The sequence below is a fragment of the Lithobates pipiens genome, unplaced genomic scaffold, assembly GCF_037356315.1.
Source record: "Lithobates pipiens isolate NorthernLeopardFrog02 unplaced genomic scaffold, aLitPip1_a1.2 Scaffold_23, whole genome shotgun sequence".
Classification (NCBI taxonomy): Eukaryota; Metazoa; Chordata; class Amphibia; order Anura; family Ranidae; genus Lithobates; species Lithobates pipiens.
Genome location: NW_027507785.1, coordinates 310,133,608 through 310,155,290, shown reverse-complemented (window position 1 = coordinate 310,155,290; position 21,683 = coordinate 310,133,608).

Below are 21,683 nucleotides of genomic sequence, written 5' to 3'. Positions count from 1 at the left end.
CCGTGTGTATGCAATACAAACTTGTGGACCATGCCCTTTGTACAAAAGTCCACGGAAAAGTTTGTACAAAGTCCGACCGTGTGTATGAGGCTTTAGTCCGTAGGGTTCAATATTGAGTTGGCTACCTTTGCAGCTATAACAACTTCAACTCTTCTGGGAAGGCTGTCTACAAGGTTTAGGAGTGTGTTTATGGGAATGTTTGACCATTCTTTCAGAAGCGCTTTTGTGAGGTCAGGCACTGATGTGGACAAGAAGGCCTGGCTTCCAGTCTCTGCTCTAATTTAATTTTAATTCAAAGCTGTTTTATCGGGTTGAGGTGCAGGCCAGTCAAGTTCCTCCACCCCAAACTCACTTATCCATGTCTTTATAGACCTTGCTTTAGTGCACTGGTGCACAGTCATGTTGGAACAGGAAGGGGCCATCCCCAAACTGTTCCCACAAAATTGTCCAAAATGTCTTGGTATGCTGACGCCTTAAGACTTCCCTTCACTGGAACTAAGGGCCCAACTCTTGAAAAACAACTCCACGCCATAATCCCCCCTCCCACCAAATGACTTGGACCAGTGCACAAAGCAAGGTCCATAAAGACATGGATGAGCGAGTTTGGGTTGGAGGAACTTGACTGGCCTGCATAGAGTCCTGACCTCAACTCGATAGAACACCTTTGGGATGAATTAGAGGGGAGACTGTGAGCCAGGTCTTCTCATCTAACATCAGTGCCTGACCTCACAAATGCGCTTCTGGAAGAATAGTCAAACATTCCCATAGACACACTCCTAAACCTTGTGGACGGCATTCCCAGAAGACTTGAAGCTGTTATAGCTGCATAGAGTGGAGACTGCGAGCCAGGCCTGCCCCAATACTTTTGACAATGTAGTGTACTTTCCTATCTATTTCCTAATGCTAGCAGCATAAAGGATTTCAAATAGTCAATGTTGACTGAGAGACTGAAGCTCCACTTTAATTGTATTCCTATTTTCTCGTCAACTAACAAACTTTTTTAATTCAAATAGTAATCTTGTCATGCAAGAATGATCCATAACTTAGACAAGGAAGTTTTCACAATTAAAAATAAAATTAAAAAAACAGCCGTACAAAACAAATATTGTTTTGAGAATATTCATTGATTCCATTCATCTCCTTTTTATTTGCGGCGGGGCTGTGCATGTGTTTGGAGCGGCACAGGACGCCGCGGGGACGATCGCACTAATGACGCCTCATTGTAACACGTTTGGTTTTTCCTTCTGTTTTTTTTTTAAGCTTTTGTGAAAGATGCCTCTTCAGCAAGTGTCCTAATTACAGAGGAAATGTTCCATTGTGAATTTGCCTTCTTTCTCTAAAGGAAAATGCACAGGAAGGAAGAAGTAAAAACTCGTACAAACAGATGAAATAAGTAGTTGTTGTTTTTACCATCCCAGAGATGTATGAGCTCCAGACATGTGCGTCTGAAGCCTTTTGTTAAAGGGGAAGGGAGGCTTTGAGGGCTTCAGCCCATCCGGAAGTGTAATTCCCATTGATGGACAGGATGGTGATGCTGCAATAATAAGAAAGCTGAACGGGGAAAGGCTGAACAGGGAAGGTGTTGAACTACATTGCCCAGCACCCCCAATTTTAGTGACACTGTCCAGGACCCTGTCCATATCCCATGTTCATCCAGGACCTTCCGCAGTGGAGCGAGGACCTCACCATATCGGCATAGCCATACTATCAAATCATCCTCTGGTATGGATTTGTTACGCACCAGGATTGTCACAGATTTTATCAGGGGCTGCCTCAAAATCACCTTTGGCACCAAACCACTCCACTGCCGAAGGTCCTTGCACCTCCTATACCTTCAGATGGCCTGTTCTCTTCCATCAGGATGGGACTTTCAGCAGAGGATAAGGCAGGCTGATCTGACACTGCAACAGGTGAGATTGATATCCATGGCTTCCACTGCACATGGTGCAAAATGCTGATCCCCTCCCCCACCAGCATCAATCAGCTCTGCTGGAATACAGGGAGGCTCAGGTGAAGCAATCTGTTTGCAAGCATCTGGCATATCTACAGGTCTCAGCAGAAACATGATCAGCAAAATCCATGTCCGGGGTGCTTGCTGCAGGTTCATCAGCATTCCTCTGATGGTTCAAAGGCATCTCTGTTAGGGGTTTTCCTTCCATGTCCGCAGAGGGATCTTTCACAGCAGAGACTGCAGGCAGCTCTTTGCACAGGGCCTTCTCTTTCTGCTCCTCAGCCAGAACACCGGCCACCACAGCAGGTGGAGCAGACATGCTGGAAGTGGAAGGCTTTGCTGGTTTGTATTTCCTCTGCTCATCTTCAGGGACTTCTGATGGATCATCAGAAAAAGCAAGTTTATCTGCTCTCAGGGGTGACTCCATCTGCTGGATGAAGCAGGTCAGGGTGCCGTGCTCACTCTCAACCCCCTCGCTGGTTGCTGCTGACAATTCCAAGCCCTGACATGGGGGGAGCAGATGGACCCAGGTCATCCATTACCTGATGCTGCTGAACCATGGAACTTGCTGATGACTGGCTGGCAAATCTTCTCTTATTATCAAACTTTTCTTTAAACGCTCCACTTCTGTCTTTCAGCTTTTCCAATAATAAAGATTGTTTCTTCATCTTTTCTTCCAATAACTGCAACTCAGGCTTCATGGCCAAACGATTTTTACTTCAGGCCTGGCAGTATTTGGCTCTGAAGGATTTGTGTTCCGCCTTCAAAACTTTACATTTTTCTTCAGCACTTCCAATCGCCCCCTAAACGTTTGGCTGTAGACATTTGCATCCACACCAGGGCCTGGATCCAGAGTCAGGTCCTCCACCTCCTCCTCCTCACTAGGCCTCGTGTCATCAGGGGGATCCCTCCCAGGGCCTCCCCCAGGATCAGGCATTATTCCAGGGCCAAGCTAGCAGGCAAGGCCCAGGCTTGAAAAAAGGCTGGTTCTCAGAGAGAGCTCTTTGGGTGTGTCCTCCTCGTTCTTTCCAATGGCCACAAGTGTAAGGAGCATTTCCCATCACAATAATGTATCAAGAGTTGTAGCTATAGTAATTTTTAGGTGTGTCTGTGTTGAAAAGATTGAGGAAAGCTGTACAAGACCTACTCAACTCTAAGCCATAAGCTCTTGCACCACAATCCCCCCCCCCCCTTCTTCTTATTACTTTTTTTTTCTTGTGTGTTTCCCCATTAAAAAAAATCTAGGTTATGTTTACCCCTAGGTGTTATATGTGCATTTTCAGGCACCAGCACAACCCCCATACGCCACAATCCAGATTTTACCCCAGGTCTATTGGACTCTTTCCTTTGTGACATTTGGCCCCATTCAACCATCTGAGCAGAACAGTTTTTTTGCTAAGGGTAGATTCCTAACCCTCTCCTCACTATCCAAGTTGTCGTCGAACCAATCCTTCCCCTTCTTGGCATACCAGCCTTTTTTCAAACCTGGGCCTTGCCTGCTAGCTTGGCCCAGGAATAATGCTCTCTAGAAAAAAAAAAGTCAGGATGGAAGCAGCATTGCCCTTTGCCGACTCTAATGCCCCGTACACACGATCAGACTTTCCGACAACAAAACCGTGGAATTTTGTTTGAAGGGTGTTGGCTCCAACTTGTCTTGCATACACACGGTCACACAAATGTTGGCCAACGAACAAACGTAGTGACGTACAAGATGTACAGCGAGCCGATAAAAAGTTCAGTAGTTATGCGCCACCCTTTGGGCTCCTTCTGCTAATGTTGTGTTTGGGGAGCATTGATTCCGAGCATGTGTGGACTTTTGTGAGACGGACTTGAGCGCACATGATTGGAAAGTCAGACAACAAAATTTTGTTGGTGGAAAATTTGAGAACATGCTAGCCAACATTTGTTGGCGAAAAGTCTGCCAACAAATGTTCGATGGAGCGTACACGCGGTCGGACTTTCCACCAACAAGCTCACATCCAACATTTGCTGTCAGAAAATCTGATCATGTGTACGCAGCTTAAGACTGAGAACCAAAAGAGGGGGCAGAAGCGACTGGTTAAGGATCTCAGTGGCTCACTAAGAACCTGAGCCAGCTGCCAGTCCAGGCATTTGGGTGGGTCCCAACTATAAAGTTGGGATCTTTCCTGAGCCTGGCTTGGCTGAATGACATCACAGGAGTGCAGAATGAACTGCACTCCCGTGATCCCCAGGAGAAGTATAGCCAAAATAGCTTTGGCTATACGTCTCCCTTTAAGGGCAACTTAGTACTCAGAATGAGTGAATTTGTAGATTATTTGTTGTATCGACTGATCCAGGTAAAAGTTAAAGTGGATGGACCCTCACATATACCCAGTGAAGTGAACAGCCTCAGATGATACACAGAGATGAAACAAATCTCCCTACATGAAATGTATGTACTAATGCGCTAACCAAATAAATAAATATAAAAAAAATCTAAGTAGCTGCCAACATAAATGGTGTTCCCACACGGTGCTAATAATGAAATAATCAAATAAATATGATAAATCTACAAATATTAAGGTGTATCCAGGGCCACCCAGCCAGATGGATAACAACGGCTTGCACTAGTGATGTCAATTCCTTTACAGGCTCTTCCTTCCCATCATCAGCAGTTTACATGCAATAAAGAAAGGTCTCCATGGTGTAGTATTAAAATAAAATGTATTTCAACAATGTAGTAACTCACAGTTAAAAATAGCACTGTTCAGCTTCACAAACAAAGAAACTTCCGGTCTCTGCCACAACCGGAAGTGACGTCACCCGACTCCTCCTGACACATTGTGTTACTGATCATCTGGCTGGGTGGCCCTGGAAAAAGGATTAGATCAACGTGGAACCAGGAGATACATTTATACAGAGGCTTGACTCGACCTGTAGGGGTCTCTGTCCAAGGTGAGGGGCTGGGGCAAATGACGAGAGCACTACAGATGGTGGCATCATTTGGACAAATTGGATCTCCCTGCTGTTTTGCACAAGCACCTTTTATAATAAGAACTTTATGAATAGGCACGTTTATCACATTGATTCACTGTATTGTCACTTTGGAATGATTGCACTTTATTATCGAAGGAAAAGTTTATCACATTTTATTGTTATTTGCACCGTATCGTCTTCAAGTGTCATTTTTGGAATATTGCACTGTATTGCTTATGAAGGATTATTTATACTTTGTTTATTTGCACATGTTGTGGAAAATTTGATTGTATAACATTTTATTCTAGGATGTGTGTTTTATAGTTTGTCATCTGTCTCCCTGTGTCCGGTTTGATCGAGGAGCGCTCTAGCAGAGCGTACTTGGGTCAAATCGAGACCAGTGGTAAAAAGTCAGTATGAAAACCTTCTCATCGGATTTGAGACGTGTTCTCTGTGTCTGTGGATGTTTGTAGGTACCAAGCGCAATGCGCTGGGCTTCTTGCCTTCAAATGAATATGGGCATTAGAGAAGCGAAGTCTACATAACGAGATAGACATATTATTTTATCTCTGTGTGGCTACGTTATCCTTTTTGGATACATATCTGCTTTAATGAGTCGACATTGGTATCTGCCTTGTTAATATACTAGTACCGTATGTTAACAACACCAGTAGCAATGTCCCCGCAGATTGTCTCAAGCTTTTAAGAATCATAGTGAGCTCACCCCATACTGTTTACTTTGAAAGCACTATGGTCTGTGCTCCATACTGACTAAAAGGGGGCGTGTGCATTTCCTCTTGTGAATGCCCTCCCCTTTAATGTATGTCATTTCCTGTGATGTCATTTTCTGTACTAAGTAGGTGCCTGCCTATTGGGGGCAGGACTTCCTGTTTGTCATTCTTTGGGAGATAATAAAAGTCGATGTTGAGCCCTCGGGGGAGGCAGAAGCATGGAACTGAGCACGTAGAAGGATGGTTGAGTCTGTTCATTGGGATGAATGTGTTGGAAGGTAACCTAAAGCATTATATCATTAAGACGGAAATGGGTGCTTATTGGAAGCACAGCAGTAGATGGGGTTGTGTGCATAGCATATAGCCAAATTACCACGACACACACTTACAGTATTCTAGGTGATACACCTTAATATTTGTAGATTTATCATATTTATTTGAGTAAGTGCCACATTATTAATTTAATTTAAATCTCCCTACATAAGTTCTACATGTATATCTTCTGTTTTCATCTTTATATACTGTTTAGAAAGTTCACATCATGTTAGAATTTTCTCTTCCTGATTCACCTGTGGGTGTGGAGTCTTGCTATACACTGTGATACAGCTGATTGGAGGAATGGCACACTCCACCTCTTCACATAGGCAAAGCTTGCCTCTGAATAGTTCAGCTTTGTTCTAATCTATTTATGGCTCCCTCCCTGACACAAACTTCAAGCTCCCGTCTTGGAGAACTTGTTAGAAGTTATCAGGCTTATAACAGAAGAACGGAGCAGGAGACAGCTACGGGACATAGTACTTCAAAGAGAGATAAGAAAACACTGAAGATATATGTGCTCAGCTCAAATTTCATGAATCTGGATTACAGCCACTTTAATTTTCACTTGACCTGCTGTGGCAATCTGACTTTTTTTCCATTGGAAGCTGCTGCGTGATGTACAAGGGCGTAGAAGATCCAAACATAGTCACTTTGACTAGTTTAGGCCTGATGTGAGATTGCATGGTATGGGAGCTTCTGAGGATCATAACCAATATTTTTGAGAAAGTTTGTAGCAAGTGGGGAAGTGGAGCAGATTTCCATCATATGCCAAGCTCTACTGGCATCTTTCCTGGTGTAACGGTAACTCCTCCTTCTGGTGGCTGATAGGGGCCTTACCTAAGGCTAAGCACCAGCTGGCCTTCACCAGAACTTTGGATTGTGGAGATGGCCTGGAAGCCCTAAGGCTCCATGCACACTGGAGCTCATAAACTGCAGTTTATTGGAGTTTGGGCGTTTTTTTTAAAAGCCCATAAACTCCACTCTATGTTAGCCTATGTGTCCATGCACACATGGACGTTTTTCAGCTTTAATGAGCAGTGGAGTTTATGGGCTTTTTTCTGAACGCCAGAAATTCGCATTCAAAGTGCCGTTTTTCACTGCCAAAAAACGACAAACGCTGATAAACGCTCATAAACGCTTATAAATGCTCATAAACGCACGTTAATTAGTGTTCGGCATTCTATTTTTTCAATGCATTGTGGGAGTTTGGAATGTACTGTGGGATTTTTGGAGTGTCCTCTGTGTATTTTTATTGAAAACGCCCATAAACGCTAACGCTAATAAACGCTCATAAACGCTCATAAACGCTAGTACAAAACGCTGTTAAAAGCAAGTTTTTCAACCAGCGTTTTCTGCCAGCAATCTGGCATCCAGAAAAAGCTTTTTTGAGCTTCAGTGTGCATGGAGCCTAATGGTTCCCAGAGCTCTTTGCTGCAAGCTGAACCTAGATCACAGCCCTCAGGATTGCTGCACCAAGGAAAAAGGTGAGTACAGGAAGGCTGTGATGTGGAGACTGTACACTAGGGAATCAGCAAAAGATAGTCAGGCAAACAAAAGGTTAATCCAGGTCAGCAACAGTCATGTAATCTCAAAGGTAAATTATAGACTCTGTGTAACAAGGGTTCGCACGTGAGAAGACACAACACTAGCCTCTTTGAAAGCTGGAGTTTAAATACCCTTTTGGTGACAGGACATGCCCATTGTTGTTTCAGGGAGTACTGGAAACCCTGGTAGGGATCCTGGGGAAAGAACCGCAACAAGTACTGGAAAAAGTTCTGCAAGTACCATTGGAAGTACTGGCGGGGATTTTGGAAATTCTGTTAGGAGTCTTAGTGGTTCTGGAACCACTAGTTCTCCTGGCGGTTCTGGAACCACTTGCTTATAGGCTTTCCAACTCCTTTGGAGACCAGTTTAAGTGATTGCCCCTCAGCAAAGTGGCATTGGTACAGTATGTAGTGGCTGATGAGTCATACAACTTGATGGTTAAGATCCAATGTTAGACACGCATTGAAATATTTATACAACATCTGCTCTGTTAACATCCAAGGCCTAAAGATGGGTGTTGGATTATTTTTACTGGTTTTATCAATAAAAGGCTGGCTCTTAACCATCTCATTGTTTACGCTACTCATACCTTACCGCATACTTATTCCTGTGATATTGTTCGCCTGATAAATAATTATGACGCTTCCTTACTTGGGCTGAAAGCTAATAGAGAACTAGGCTGCTTTCTAATAAGGCCAGTTATGTCATAAGGTTGTGGAAAGTGACCCCACAATCCTCTGCGCTCCCAGTCAGTAAAATAGGCCTTTAGGTGCTAGGCCCATTTTTAGGTAGAATCCTTCTGCAATGTCAGTTGAGTCACCACCCATATATAAGGCAGTTAGGGAGGAGCTTACACTCTCTTGGGGCATGATAGCCAAACACCCCACATCCGTGAGGATGTAACCAGCACATCTTGGCCCTAGACAGGGCAGGACTGGAGTGGATCTGTACATAGGAAGAGACAGCTGTAGTTATTCTGTCTCTTATGGAGCTGGGGGCTAGAGCAGATTGCAAAAGGCCTTTTAGACCAGGCTGGAGATACCTGTGTAAGACTGTATCTCTGGAGGGTTTCCAGGAGATATTTTTCTTAACAAGCATATGACTACAGAGAGCACAGTCCTGTGAGTACTCATGACTCTAGGCAAAGGAGAGGGTGTAGGGAGATGGTTGTTAAGGTGCTGAATGTGCTTTCACCAGTGACTACTGCAGACTGTCCACTATATTTGATTGACTGTGTATGTCAGTGACTCTGGAATGTATATCCTTGTGAGGTTACTGTAATGCCATTTCATGAACAACACCAGTAAAGTGCAGTGAATATATTTATTATGTGGACATTCTTTATTCACAACATAAAGGTCTATAGCCAGGAATGTCGTATGGAGTCCTATGGCAAAGAGCAGGGCACAATATGGCAGGGAGTTTGGCCTCAGCAGTAGCGACAGTGTTCTAACAGGGCTGGAACAGGGGTAGGAACTTCAGTCAACCACAAAGCTCCTCTTAACGGCATGCCAGGTGCACTACGAATTGCACTTTTGGAGAGTTGTTCTTCGAAATTGTGCCGTTCATGTTGAGGGTGAAGGAACTGGCTAACCAACAGTCCAAGTCTGAAGAAACTATTAGGACCTGCCCACTAATGATTTTTTGCCCCAACAATTATGCAGACTTCCCAGTCATTTTAATGCCAGTGCCCCAGCTGTGAGGAGCCTGTCCTGAAGATGGTTTTCTGTCTGGGAGATGTAAAGGAGCCTTTGAAAAGAAATCTTTTGGATTTTAGATCAAAGGAAGCAACTGCAGACTCGGAGTACATGAGTCACCGCAGTCACCAAAGAGACAGCCGGCACTTTGCCTCTTTCTATAATTACTCCTGTCGTATCTGTGCCATCTCAAGCTGCATGAAAGACTGTAGGTTAACATCTGTTTTCTTCCTGCTTTGCTGCAAGGAGTGAGCAGCTGATAAATCCCTTGCAAAACAACAAAATTTCAGAAGTGCGTGAAATGACTCCTTCAGTCGTGAAGAACGTGCACGAAACAATGTGACCGAGACTGACCTCGCGAAGCTTCATTTGCATTCCTGACCTGTAATGACATTGAAGTCATATCATCCAGCTTGTGCTGATTGTCGGAGGGGAGCGGTCTGATCCACTCAAACTCAGATCCAACCAGGCCAAAACCTTTGCTGTTTGGATGACACGGGGAAGAATTAGAACTTCTCAAAGTTCTTTCTTTACATGACAACTCCCGGTCAAGACAAGAGATGCCACTGAGAAAAGAAATGATGGAAACTCTTCCCAATGGGGACACAACTAGCTAGAAAAGAATCACTGGTGTGGCATGGGCCCTAAAGCTGCACCCTTACCTTCAGTCTTGCCAGGGCCGTCTTTAATACTGATTGGACCCTGGGCAAAACTTTTGCTTTCCACCTGCTCTGAGACATACAATAAATAGCAGCTAGACTCAAAATCAGTTTACTGAATCAAATCAGGCAGCTATTGTGATTGCTTGCTTAGGTTACAGTGTATCATTACTGCTCACTGACTGGTTGCTAGAGGTTACAGCACACATTACGGCTCACTGATTAGTTGCTAGAGGTTACAGCACATGATTTCTGCTTGTTCATTGGTTGCTAGAGATTACTATGGATATGACCTCAGGGGGCATGATATACATATCAAGTCCGCCGGTCACCGCTATTTACATATGAATTCCGCCTCTATGTACATATGAATGCCGGTAATTTACATGTAGCCACAGAGTCTGCAGGTGAGTCATCAGTGTACACAACAATAGGGCAGAGCATTAGTAGCAGCACTTCACACTCAGATATTGGGACACAGCATAGGACCAAAACCTCAAGGGACGAGAGAATTTAAACCAGGATAGTTGGCAAGTATGAGGCAGCTGCTTTGGGCCCCACAATGACAGGGCCCAGGGCAGCTGCCCCTTTTGCCCTGCCTTAAAAACGGCCCTGAGTCTTGCACAGTTGTACAAGGTCATCTCTTGGTTTGCAATTGCTAACTCTGATTTCACTGCACACCGTGAGCTTTTCACACTGTGCATTAGAAGCTGCAGTAAGTCAGATAGAGCCCACCTCATTTCCTGGCTGGAGGATATCCATCACTATATAGTTCTTTGCTTCCCAGGCTTGTAAACCCTGGTCCAATCCATTAATTTATGGGATTTCCAATGAGACTCAGCATCACATATGTGCAGCATGCAAATACAATCTGCCAGGGGACCCCAACTCCTCTAGACTGACACCCACCCATCAAATAATTTTGATATTTCTTTAACTTATCCTAAAAGCAAGCCGCTGCTTTCATCAGGGTTAAGGGCTCTTGAGTGGAGTACAGAGACGGGGTGTAGTGATGCTTTTAGAAAGCTCTGTACATCATCCTTTTGGCCTTTACCACTATTCATGATCTACCTACATTGCTTAGAAAGGCACGGAGACCCAGTAGTGAAGATATCACTGGATCCAAAAATATTTCATTAGAATTTTGATGAGGATGGGGGTGGAGGTTGAACCAGGGCAGCCAAAATTCATGCAGATTAAAATTGAGCTTTTTTTTAGTTTTGGTTAGAATATGAAAGAATGAGAACCACTGTCAGGTTTTTATTGCTGTCTTCTAGGCCCCCATTGAAGAGATTAACCCCCTCTAATTGTCCAGGTCGCACCAATGAAGTCAGTAGGCAAGCTTTTTTAATACTAATGACAAGGCACACACCCTTATGGATGTGCCAGGTCTTAAAATCAAGATGTAGATACCCACAAGAAAGCTCTTTACTTATTATAGATATTTATATAGCACCAACAATTTACACAGCACTCTACATATTGTACATTCACATCGGTCCCTGCCCTGAAGGAGTTTATAATCTAAGGTCCCTATATTACATGCAGGCATACTAAGAAATATTTAGAAAACAACCAAATAACCTACCAGCATGTCTTTGGTAGGTGGGTGGAAACTCATGCAAGCACAAGGAGAACATGTAAACTTTATGGAGGCAAAGTCCTGTTTGGGGTTTGAGCCAAGGAGCCTAGTGTTGCAAGGCAGGCATGGCAACCACTAAGCCACTTTGCTGCCCAATGACCCTTGGTGTGTCAGTATGCCCCTATGCTACCCACAGATTCTTAGTGCTATAGCATCACTCCCAGATGGGGAAACAACCACCAACAAGCTCCAAACTCCCCCTCCACATAAAAAACTGTGGCAGGGAACCCATCTGTCCCCTACTTGTCCCGACCTGGGGTAGGGTACAAGAAGGGGTTGGAAGGGGTTGCTGTGTATGGGCATCATTGGTGGGGCTACACATCCAAGCATGCCCTAATGGGACAATATATTGGTCGATGATTGAGAGGAAATTCTGAAGATACAGCTGAAGTGTTTAGCAAACAGATGCCTTTGTGTCCATCGTCTTGTCATTTGCATATTGCTGCAAGGGATTCGTGGAGAGGAACTACGTCATCTCTTGGGTTCATAAAACCTTTTTGGTTTGTTGGAAGGTCTAGAGCAGTGGTTCTCAACCCTGTCCTCAAGTACCCCCAACAGACCATGTTTTGGGAATTTCTCTTAGATAAAATAGCTGCCCAAAATACCAAGCCATTGACTCTCATTTAAAGCACCTGTGCAAGATAAAGAAAAACCTGCAAACATGGCCTGTTGGGGATACTTGAGGGCAGGGTTGAGAACCACTTGTCCACAGCATGGGATTTTTAAAGTGATAAACAAAAGCTAAGAAATATCAGTTCAGGTAGAACGTGATTTATTCTCTTTATTTTTTATCTTCCTCGTAGAAAATTGCTATGTCAAAAAATGTGCAGGCATGCCATTGGGAAACACGGCCCCTTGGCTGGTTAATTTTTAATGATTTGGGGAGTTCTTAATTAATCACAGTTGTATCTGGGAATATGGCTGAGTTGCTCATTAAATCATATGTAAAGAATATCTTTAAAATCTGCACTTTTTCCAAGGCATGGCTCTGAATGGAGGAATTCGGGGACAATTAATTAGAGGGAGACCTGCAACCATGGAGAGTCCCTTAGCTTGTATTTCCCACAAGATGAATTCTAAGCCATTACAATTGCACAGATGACAACATCGTGGGTGGAATATTTTTCTGACCTGTACACATTTTTTCCATGTATATGCTATTAAAATCAGAATTACAGATATGAATACTACTTAAAGAAAGGAGAGGGGAAACATTCCAATGGAAGATCAGTTTTGGTGTATAAATGTATACATTTTTCCAATCTTAGAAAAGGTGTGCACTAAATTCTTTTTTTTCTTTTATATATTATTTTAAAGTAGGTAGCAAGAAAGTATATCATCATACAAATAATGACAAGCAGTTCTGTAAGACAACATTGCCATCCTATTGCATACATACGTAACATACACTAGGAGTGCAAATACTTTCTTGACATTGTCCCAATTTTTTCAATTTTAACCAACAGAGGAAGGGATGCTGTACCATAAAGTGTAGCATGACGGGCATAAGCATACCGATATTATGAAATAAATACATTTTTCAATTCCATACATATTTGTCAGGGTAGGAATTAGGGCAAGAAATTAGGAAAATTTTAAAATTAGGAAAATTAGGAAAACTTGTAAATTAGGGAAATTTGTCAGGGCAGGGTTAGGAAAGTCAAAAGAGGGAGATGGAGAGGAAGGAAATGAGAGGATGTAGGAGGGCATTGCTCTAATTGAGGACTTTGGAGAGGGTGAGGATGCAGGGTGTACTTAGGTAGAAGGAGGATTGGTAAGTTTAAGAGAGGTGGGTAGCTAGAGAAATCAGTAAGGGGAGCTCAGACTCGTAATGACAATGTATGGTTGCATCCCTATAGCTGGTGGAGACTAGTGTAGCACTTACCCCCAAAGGAGCTGCTGGTTATTTTTGGGCTTACCGTTACCTTCCGTTCTCCTTGTTGCACATCTAGGGGATGTCCCGTGGTAGATGGCCCAGTAACTTGAGACTGACAATAGATACAATTGAACAGTCTTTCAACTTGGGATCAGAGGGTTGGAAAGGAAGTTCAGGTACTCTTAGGCCGCGTACACACGGGCGGACTGTTCGTCCAACTTTGTCCGCTGAACAGTGTTTCAGCGGACAGTCCGCTCGTGTGTGGATTTCAGCGGACAGTTTCAGCGGACAGTCTGACGAACAAAGTTTTTCGGAATTTCCGTAAGACTGTCCGCTGAAACTTGGTTTGAGCGGACAGTCCGCTCGTGTGTAGGCTTGTTCGGCAAACTAAGTCTCGCGCATGCTCAGAAAGAATTTACACGGCGAAGGTTGCATTGCAGTGTATCGGACGCCGAATTTCTCGTCCCGTCGTACGTGCCGTTCACGTCATCGCGCAAGTTTTCAGCGGACTGTTCGTTCGTCGTGTGTGGTCAAGTCCGTTCATGCTAATTTTGAACGGACTGTTTGTCAAACTGTTTGATGAACCTAGTTGGGCGGACAGTCCGCCCGTGTGTACGCGGCCTAAGTGTCAAAGTCAAAAAAACGTTGAAGAACTTGCTTACTTTGATTGCATCCAGAGAATAGCCATTCGCAACTGGATGATCACTCAGGTTGGACAGTCCCTCTCTCACAAGGCCTAGCAGCCAACATGGTGCTTACTCAGGAACAAGTCACTTCCACAAACGTTGTTGTAGAAACGTACAAGATAATGTCTCTAAACTAAGCTTGAGAGCACTTGTTTGATACCTGGATCTCTCAGCCTGCTTGGCGATATCCACAAGACCGGATTCTCTCGGTTACTTCAACCCTTCCAGGCTCTTGCTAAGAAAACCAACCCGTACGTGGTGTTCTTTTGAACAGACTTCCCCTGGAATGCTTGAAGTACACTGGGTCTCTCCTGAACCGGAGACAGCACCCAACCCCCTCAGAATCCTTCCTTTAGTTTCCTTGCCTTGGGCTAGGCAGCCCCGAGACATTAAAGTCGGGTGAATCCGCATCCCAGGCCATAGCCTTCCTGGGGGCTGGTCAGGAGGACCAGGACCATGAAGTCAGCACATCATTCTGGACCGGAACCCCGAACCACGTGACGTCCGCATCTTAAATACCCTCTCCCAGAAAGCACAGCGAGAGCGCCACTCCCACTGGGCGGGCTCCGAGAGAGAGTAACTTAAGCACCTGACCAGACTATAGTTCCATGCCTGCCAGAAGAGACAGTGCCCTCTGTGGCCAGGCTGAACATCTCACAGTCCAGTCAGACTGATGTCAGACTGATGCCGAGGCCCAATTTAGATAATTGTACCCAAACCAAAATGCAGTTTAGGCAACTTTAACTTTAGAAAAACGCATAGCGCGTGCTCTTCAGGAGAATTTCCGCCAGCAAAAGATTGAAAAAGTTCAGATCTCCTGTAGCAATTCCGACGCGCAAAATTCCTCCGCATGCTCGGAAACAATTTGAAGCATGCTCGGAAGCATTGAACTTCATTTTCTGGGCTCATCTTAGTGTTGTACGTCACCGCACAGAGAACTTTTGTGTGACCGTGTCTAGCCAAGCTTGAGCGGAATTCCGTCGGAAAAACCATCCAAGATTTTTTCCAACAAAAACTCTGATCGTGTGTACATGGCATAACAGTGAATGTGGATTTTGTTTGGGGAAAGTCAACATATGTTTTTTTGTAGTACTTTGGAACTAGATTCATAATGTCATTGAATGTACTAATGTGAATTTTCATACAAATGTCCACTGAAAAATCTACTGGTGTATGACCAGCTTTACTTACAGTATCTCACAAAGGAGAGTACACTCCTCCCAGTTTTGTAAATATTTTATTATCTTTTCATGTGACAACACTGAAGAAATTTCACTTTGCTACAATCTAATGTAGTGAGTGTACAGTTTGTATAACAGTGTAAATTTGCTGTCCCCTTAAAATAACTCAACACACCGCTATTAACGGCTTGCCTACCAGCCGCCATCATTATACTGCGGCAGGTCGGCACGATCCCACGAACCGTCATAGCTAAACGTCGGCTTGCTTGACCAGGATAGCAGGCGCACGCTCCCGCTGCACGGTGTGGGTGCCGATGCTCGTGGCCGACAATCTCCTTGACCGCCGGCCACGAGCGATCGCGAGAAGGAAGAAAAGAACACAGAAGTGTGTGTGTAAACAAACAAATCCGTGTTTTGTTCTGAGAGGAATTGCAGATCGTGTGTTCCTATTAGCTAGGAACCATGATCCGTCACTTCCTCTATTCAGTCCCCTCCCTCTTCAGTTAGAATCACCTCCTAGGGAACACAGTTAACCCCTTTATCGCCCCTAGTGTTAACCTCTTCACTACCAGTGACATTTTTACAGTAATCAATGCCTTTTTATAGCACTGATCGCTGTATAAACGTCAATGGTTCCAAAAATGTGTCGAAATTGTCCGATGTGTCTGTCATAATGTTGCAGTCATGATAAAAATCGCAGATTGCGGCTATTACTAGAAAAAAAAATACTATAAATCTATCCCCTATTTTGTAGACGCTATAAATTTTACGCAAACCGATCAATATATGCTTATTGCGATTTTTTTTTACCAAAAGTATGGAGAAGAATATATATCGGCCTGAGAAACTTCTTGAAACTGAGAAAAAATTAGCTTTTTTAAAAAAAATAAGGATATTTATTATAGCAAAAAATACAAAACATTGTTTTTTTCAAAATTGTCGCTCTTTTTTTGTTTATAGTGCAAAAAATAAAAACCGCAGAGGCGATCAAATACCACCAAAAGAAAGCTCTATCTGTGGAAAAAAAAAAGGACGTCAATTTTGTTTGGGTGTAACGACATACGACCACGCGATTGTCAGTTAAAGCGACGCAGTGCCGAATTGCAAAAAATGGCCCAGTCATTCTGCAGCCAAATCTTCTGGGCTGAAGTGATTAATGTCTAAACTGCTGGCAAATAAAAATGTCCAAATTTGGCCCAAAGTGTCAATGTTTTGTGTGGCCACCATTATTTTCCAGCACTGCCTTAACCCTCTTGGGCATGGAGTTCACCAGAGATTCAGAGCTTGCCACTGGAGTCCTCTTCCACTCCTGCAGCAATGCTGGCAGCACTCATACATCAATTTCCCTCTATACGTCTAAGCCCTTGTACACACGGTCGGAAATTCTGACGGAAAATGTCCGATCGGACCGCGTTGTTGGATAATCCGACTGTGTGTGGGCTCCATCGGACTTTTTCCATCGGAATGTCCGACCAACAAAGTTTTAGAGCTGGATATAAAATTTTCCGACAACATGATCCCATAGGACTTTGTCCGATCGTTTGTAGAGAATTCCGATCGGACAAAGTCCCACGCATGCTCAGATCAAAATACGAGACCAAAGCTATTGGCTACTAGCCCGAATGTAGTCCCGTTGTAACAAATTAACAACATCACGTTCCAAACGATCGGATTTTCCGACAACTTTGTCCGACCGTGTGTATGCAACACCAGTTTCGGACCAAATCCGTCTGAAAAAATCCGACCGTGTGTACAAGGGCTAAGACAACCTCTGGATATGACGCTGAGCATGTGCACTCAGCTTCTTTGATCAACCATGGCAAGGCCTGTTCTGAGTAGAACCTGTCCTGTTAAATTGCTGTATGGTCTTGGTCACCGTACAGCAGCTCAGTTTCAGGGTCTTGGCAATCTTCTTATAACCCAGGCCATCTTCATGTAGAGAAACTATTCTTTTTTTCAGATCCTCGGGGGGTTCTGTGCCATGAGGTGCCATGTTGAACTTCCAGTGACCAGTATGAGAGCGATAACACCAAATTTAACACACCAACAAAATGGCTAATTGGGCCCAATTTGAACATTTTTTTACTTAGGGGTGTACTCACTATTGTTGCCAGCGGTTTAGACATTAATGTCTGTGTTTCTTCAGTGTCTTCACATGAAAAGATATAATAAAATATTTTTTAAAAATGTGAGGAGTGTACTCATTTTTGTGAGATATTGTATACCTAAAGCTTCTGAACTTTGTTAGGTATAGTAAATCCATGAGAGTCAATGCATAGACTACTTTTTCATCAATACAATAAATGTTTGAATGCTTGTGCAATAATTGTGTACTAATTGTTAAAATTAAGGTGATGACCCCCTGAACCTGTGTCTGGTTACTGGTTTCTCTTCTATTCTCTTACTTATTTGGTTCCATAATATACTTGTCTACATGCCCCTCTACTTAATATAGCATGTACACCAAAGGTTTGAATTTTTTGTTTAGCCCCAAAAAACAAACAATAGAATTCATTACAGTGAAAAAAAAGTTTTTACGTTTTTGTTTGTTCACGTCTGTAAGCTGCCATCTTCAAAAAAAATTTTTTGCACCTGTGCATGTTTGACCACCTCAATACCGGGCACTTTCACCCCCCAGGCCAATTTTCAGCACCGTCACACTTTGAATGCCAATTGTGCGGTCATGCAATGCTGCGCCCAAATGATTTTCTTCCCACAAATAGAGCCACGGCCGCGGCTATTTACCGAGGGACAGAGTGCGCCCACGATCACTGTGCACTGAAACTGGCCAAGAACAAGAGCCACCCTGCTCTGCCGTCATTTGTCTATACGACGGCCGGGAGGCGGTTAAGCTCATCGCCAAAAAAAATTCCCCTCCACCCCTATTGCCTTTACCCTACTCCCACCATTTATGAATTTTAAAAACATTCCCAAATAATTTTATCACTCATCTGAGTCCCGGAGCACGTGTTTCTCCCGGGATCCTCCTACAAGAATTGAGATCTATGTTCTACAACAGTCCGGGCCTTCTAACAATTGGTCTTGTTGCCAACCTTCATCATGACATCATAACTCAGCTGCATTAGAGCATTGGTTGTTAACTTTTTTTGAGTCATGGATCCCTTTAAGGATCTGATGAAAGCTATGGACCCCCAAGATGATACAAATTTAAATAGTAAACATGGGCCAAGAACGAGTCAAGAGACAATTAGTGGTCAGCACTATAAGCAGTGGCAGGATGCATTGATTGGGATGGTGTGGGTGGGCTGTATAGTGAATGTAAATGTTATATTTTATCTGATCCCCTGAAACCCATCCATGGACTCAGGATAAGAACCCCCTGTTCTAGAGGGTGAGAGGACCCTGCCACTAGACTGGCCAATTAAAAATATCAGCAACATTCAGGCTGTGACCTGGGTATGCAAACAAGGACCCCCTTCAATCCGCCGGACTTTCTAACGAATGGACTTGGCCACACACGGACACTCCAAAAGTCCGGCGATTTCTAATGCGATGACGTACAGCGCGTATGACTGGACTAGAAAAAGGAAGTTCAATAGCCAGTAGCTAATAGCTTCCTTCTCGTACTTGCTTCTGAGCATTCATGATTCTTAGTCCGCCGTACTAGCACACTGATGAACGGATTGTCCGCTGAAAGCCAAGTCTGGCGGACAAATTTTGAGTCAAAACTACTTTCTAAGTCCGCTGGACTTTATGATGAAAAAGTCTGCTGGAGCCCACACACGATCCAATTGCCCAGCGTAATGCGGTCCGGGTGACTAAGTCCGTCGGACAATTCGGTCGTGTGTACGCGGCATAATAGGTGACCTGTTCCTACACTACCCACATGTGAAATGTGCGCCAAGCCTGGGAGCCAGGGTCCTAAATAGGCTTTACCTGACCAGAGACAGACTGACAACTCATGGGGCCCCCAGGCAATAGAAGATTATGGGGCCCCCAGGCCATGAGAGATTATGGGGCCACACAGTATACACACACAGTATACAATCACACAGTATACACGCACATGTACACACAGTATACACAGACATGTTTCTATTGGCTAAGAAGGTACTGGAGAGGTGGGGCAGCTATATACTCTGTATTTTTAGACCAAAAGGATGTCGGTAAGGGACATTTCAGAGACAGATGTAAAAAAAACACAGATTTTTACATACTGTCCCTGGTTTTACTTAGGCTGGCAACCCTGATGGGGCCCCCTAGTGGCCCGGGGGCCCTCGGGCAGTGCCCGAGTGGCCGAATGCTCAGTCCGCCCCTGTACCTGACCCAAGATGGCCAACTGAGTCACATGGGGCTGCAGCATTCAACCAGATAGCTTTCCCCAGTGAACCAGGAAAACATAGAGGAACCATGTTCCTCTCGAGTTCCTCTCCCTCTGCAATGCCACAGTGGTTGAATGGCACTTGCAGTGGAGGAAGTAGACTGCACTGCCCCTGCCTACAGAGTTATTAGGTAGAAGTGGGGTTGAGGATTAAACGGTAAAAGCACAAAATCAAGCAGATGTGAACAAAAAAATAGAAACACAGAAAAAAATGAACACAAGAAACATGTTATTATGAACATACCTTTGTAATATACATTATATCTTTAATTACTTTATTTCAATACAGGAGAGGAGTCTGTACAACTTTGCAAGACTGAAGGGAAGGCTGGAGGTAAATTTTAATGAATGTGACAGATTAAAAAAAAAAATGAAAGAACGTTTGAGGTTTCAGTCACATGTAAAATCTTCTATGAGGTTTGAGTGGGTTTAAATCTACTAATGCTCTCAGGCTTTCAGAATATTGTGCTAATTTAAAGTGGTTGTAAATGCAGAAGGTTTTGCATTCAAGGCAGGGCCGTCTTTAATATAGATTGGACCCTGGGCAAAATTTTTCTTGGGCTCCCCCCCATGCAATTTCCCTCTCCACCTACTCCGAGACATACAATAAATAGCAGCTAGACTTAAAATCAGTTTTCTGTATCAGATCAGGCAGCAATTGCAATTGGTTGCCAGCAGTTACAGCATATCATTACTGACTAGTTGCTAGAGGTTACAGCACACATTATGGCTCACTGATTAGTTGCTAGAGGTTACAGCACATCAACTCCTCACAGCAGGGGAGCATGATATACATAGGAATGCCGCCTTTATTTACATATCAATGCCGCCAGCCGCAGCTATTTACTTAGTGTTGTCGCCCCTATTTACATACTAATTCCGGTTATTTACATGTAAACACAGAGTCTGAGGTGAGTCATCTGTACACAACAATAGGGCAGAGCTGGGCAGCATTAGTACCAGCACTTCGCACTGAGATATTGGGACACAGCAGAGGAATAAAACATTAAGGGACAAGGGAATTTAAACCTGGATAGTTGGCAAGTATGAGGCAGCTGCTTTGGGCCCCACAACAATGACAGGGCCCAGGGCAGCTGCCCCTTTTGCCCTGCCTTAAAGACGGCCCTGATTCGGGGGGCGTGTCCAAGATGGCCGACTGAGCGGACGCACTTGCTGAGAGCTCCGGCCGCTCATCCGCTGCAAACAACCCTTAGCCCTGCAGATACCGCTCGTGGAGCAGCCTAATCCGGTGCGCACGGTCCCGGGAGGGGATGACCAAAGGTAGGGGCAATTCCGGTTGCCGTAGGACCCCTGCATCGGCCAAATCAAAGCCGAGGCCCAACTCCGGCCTATCTCCGGACCCGAAGCCTGCGGCCAGCATGGCGTCTCCGTCGGAAGATTCGGACCCGGCGCTCTCAGAGCAGTCGAATTTTACGGCGCTGATGCAGGCTATCACCACCTGCCAATCCACCCTGACGGGCAAGATCGAATCGGTGCAGCTCGATATAAGCCTTATCCGCCGAGATATGGATTCGTTCCGCGCCCGGCTGACTGAAGCGGAGCGGCGGGTGGGTGACTCTGAGGATGTGCTGCGAGACCACTCCGGGACACTCAGAACGCTGCAGACCAGGGTGAAGATACTGGAAAGCAGGGCAGAAGATTCCGAGAACAGGAATCAAAGGAATAACCTTCGCATTGTGGGACTGCCTGAGGGGGCGGAAGGAGCAGACCCCCACACCTTCACAGAAAATCTACTTCGCACACTCCTCCCCCAGGCACCCTTTTCAAGTTTCTTCACGGTGGAGAGGGCACATAGAATGCCTGCCGTCTGGCCAATTCCGGGGGCTCCTCCACGCACCTTCATCCTCCGCCTACTCCATTTTCGAGACCGAGATCTGGTGCTACGGGAGGCACGCAAGGTGGAGGCCCTTACCTATGAGGGGGCGCGACTGATGATTTTCCCGGACTATTCTATCGATACCCAGAAGTTACGTCGATCATTTGACCAGGTTAAGCTCAACCTCCGCAATAGACGAATTAAGTACAGTATGTTGTTCCCGGCCCGACTTCGTGTCCAAGATGGTGAAACGGTTCGCTTCTTTACGTCGCCGGATGATG